Raw genomic sequence first — 3,835 nt, 5'->3', positions numbered from 1 at the left:
TATGATTCGCCCCTATTTAATTCGGTACATGGATAGGGGCTGCCAAGTCACTACTCTCACCCCCTTCACTGTTGGCATGAAAACATCCCCAGAAAGCTGAGTATTGCCCCCGCACAGTGCGGGCGTGCAGCAGCCGTACAGCATTACAGCTAAGCCTGATCCTAAAGGTTCCCAATGCGGTTCCTAGGGGGCGTGTGCTCTTGGACTAATGAACACACCCACCAGGAGACTTTAGCTGCACCAGCATTGCCTTGATGCTTGGCACCCCGCAGTTTAAATGCCATAGAGACAGTAGAGAGTGAGCCGTAAAAACAAACAAGCCAGCGGGGTTCTGCACGCTCGCAGGCCTCTTCCAGAACTGGCACGGGCCTCTCCGCATTCCGGCAGCTCTGAAGGGATATGGAGGAGGCTTTTAAAGAAGAGATCTGCCTCCCTGTTCTGCATCAGGAGGTCCAGGTGTCCTGTGAGCTGGAGTAGGAAGTAGGTGGCGTTGCATTTTGGGAACGATGGTCTAGATCGTGCACCTTTAACTGTCTTTGTGAAAATACAGACAAAGAGAAAAGAAAATATTTTTTATAAGGTTAGGAGACCTCCAGCAGGCAGTGTGTCTGTCAGTAATTTGTGCATTACTGAGCACATTGATCCTGCTTGGTTTATACCCTTTTATGTTATTAAAGTTAATGAGTCTTAATTGGTATAAGTGTAATTAAAAAGGCAAAGGAATCGACTTGGCTGAAATTAATTAAAGGGTATAAAAGAGGACAACGCCCATGCATTCACAAGTGACACCAGGAGGAACTCAGGAGGAGCAGTGTTTGCTGCCACTACATCATGCATTTGCGTGGGACCCCCAAGGTTTGGAGTCCCCCTGTTGGCCACAAATGTCACTACATTGGAGGGGTGGAGTCTTGTTGCTATACAAACGAGAGGGAATTATGGGTGGGAAATATTTAAATACACAGGGTATCTAACGCAGCTCAGAGCTACTGAAGACTCCTGGAAATGGGGGATGTTCAAAATTACTCTTTTTTTTTTAACTATGAGACTGAATTTAAAAGCCTTACATCTTCACCCCTGAGGAGACAAATTTGACTGGTTATCAAACATTTCAGAGTGAGAAGAGAGGCATAAATTTGGCAAGAACATCCCCACGGTGGGGAAATGACTGATTTCATTTAATGATGGAAACCAGCTGATTCGCAGTGACTTTTGTCAGCTGAGACAGGCGCCGCGGTCGAAAGACAGTAAAACGACAGTGGCGTGCTCAGTAAGGGTTCTTCTTATTTATTACACATTCCCTTGCTTTGCCCTTTCTCCCCATGAATATTATTTGAGCACCTCGTTGCTATGGATACCAGCTATCATGCAAGAGTTGAGTCCCGTGAATTAAGCTGGGGTCGAAGACCCTTCTACCTCCTGACATCCATTTCCTCCTGACTTTTTCATGGTACAGATGTGTGCTTCATCTTCTTGTACTCCTCTCAAGCACCCTGTACCATGGTAGACCTCACCCACCCCCACACTGACAACCAGAGAGTGGAGAAAGTGAACGTCATTTTCACTTTTATCATTTTTTAAGTGTTTCAGAAGGCCTGTCCCGCTTCGTGTTTGCCCTGCCCAACCGTGATTAGAGGTCTAGCCTTTCTGAGTGACTTCCATAACTCGGGTGCGGGGGGGTGGGGTAGCATAATCAGCAGGAGGATAATTGCCCGTGGCTCTCTCTCCCGTCATAATGGCGGTAATTAAAGCCATCACAATAGCTGCCCCATCACAATGGCTGCAGACACAGGGTCACTGTGTCCCACAAAATGGGCCTGGGAGGCCATTCTCATGCCGTTGCCTGGCTACGGCTTCATTTGGGGGGCCCTTATTAGCATCCCTGGGGGAGGGTTACATCACGCTTCCCCCATGCAGCCCCCCCATCAAGTAGCCAATCAATAGCATGGGCTTACACCAAGTGACTTAAGTGCTCCGTAAAGGCTGAGGTCACACTGTGGCCATCGGACTGCCGTACTGCATCTTACCGTGTGGGCTGGACCTCCAGCTCAGTCAGCTCTCAATATCCTTCTGTTGTTCATATATAACTTGATACCTGACTGGAATTAAGCAAATTTCCTTCATCTTGTCAGTAGAGCAAATTCCCGCACTCTTTGCCATCCACTTGTGGGTTATTAACAGTAATATTAATTGCATCTCACATTTCCTGCATTCTAAATTTAATTTTAAGTTCATTAGTGCCGTCTCAGTGATGGGGAGAAAAACGGACACATTGATTGGCCCCCTGCTGGCCAGTCACGGCACACATACCGCTCACCTGGCCTGTCCTTCTTCACACCTCGATGTTACTATCATCAGTAACGGACAGATTGAAGGCGGTGTACTTTAGATGTATGTTAAATAATTTCCACTGATGTGACCTGCGTCCTTTTGGTTCATAAAAATAGGATCAAGCCCATCACACATAATTCCTGTGCCCTGTACAAAACCACATCAAATAAGCCTCCATGAAGTACAAAAGTACAACCTCCCCCCCCCTGCAACCCCCCAGGGATGGTTGGCCTGGCTGAAGCTGTCATGGTGTATCTGATCCAGGCTGATGTTCAGAGCAGAGCTGGGGGGCAGAGTGAAACCTGGCAAGCAGCTCTTATCGTCTTCCTTTGCTGTGAAGGCCTTTGTTCCCCCTGAGCCGGCCCATCACAGCCCCCCCCCCGAGCATGGACCCCCCTCTTGCACCACTCTGGAATGCTAAACAGGCTCGCTGGTTTTGATTAGCCACCATCACCCTGGACTCTTTCCTGGTATGACCAGCAACCCCCCCTCCCAAGAAGTAAGCGATGCTGCGAGTGATAAATGATTTTCTCACGTGAAACCAACATCTTTTTCCTTGTAAGATGTCACACTGAACATGCGCATGTTTCTGCCTCATGACACCATACAGACAGGGGCCCCCTTGTTGTGTCTGGGGCCACACTCAAAAAGTCACTTGAGGGGCCCCACTCCCCTTCTGATGTTTTCAAAAACTAAATAAACAGCTAGCAAGTCAGAACATTGTACTTAGCTACCTGCTTAGCAGAACAAGCTATCTCAATATCTCATAAATAAGGAACATACTTATTTAATATTAGTATAATATAAGTTAAGAACTCAGAAACATGTACATGAAAACAACACATCTACACATTCTTAGAGAGACACACAACAAGACTGATGGCAGTCTACCTGGCAGAGACCAGACTGCCTGTTTGTGAAGAGGAGTTGAACTTCAGCCCTTCAGCAACCGACAGGGGAGAAATGAAAGGGAGCTGTCTCCATGGCAACGGCTCAACACACGGGGGCTTGCCAAAAATGTTCAGAGGGCACTAAAGCAAGGGAGAGATGAAGAGAGAGCGGCTTCTTTTGGCTGAAGAATCAGTTTTGATCTCATCCCTCCCCAAGCACACACCTGGAGGATGACAAGCAGAGCGAATGACCTGCTAACAAGATGCTGAAAATAAAACCTTGGGGATTGAAGGACATGCCGGCTGCAGGTGTGACACCTACATGGCCGTATCTGAGATGCTGATGTCATAAATGCCTCAGAAGTCGCTTAATCTTGACAGTCTCCAGGCTGAGTTGCTAGGTGGCTAGCACTGTTAGCCACTGTTATGGGTTCTAATTCAGTGGCGTGCTTGAGGAGTTCACTCCCCTCACATTTGTGTGAGTTTCCTCCAGCCGCTCCAGTTTCCTGCAGCTACTCAAGTTTCTTCTCAGTGCATGTGAACAGTGCGTTTCCTGTGTCTGGCTGATTGCTGGGGCCTAGCCTGTCTCAGTCCTCCTCCCAGGATGAGCTTGAACT

This window comes from Brienomyrus brachyistius, chromosome 1, assembly GCF_023856365.1.
Source record: "Brienomyrus brachyistius isolate T26 chromosome 1, BBRACH_0.4, whole genome shotgun sequence".
In the NCBI taxonomy this organism is placed as follows: Eukaryota; Metazoa; Chordata; class Actinopteri; order Osteoglossiformes; family Mormyridae; genus Brienomyrus; species Brienomyrus brachyistius.
Note: the sequence above shows the minus strand (reverse complement) of the source record.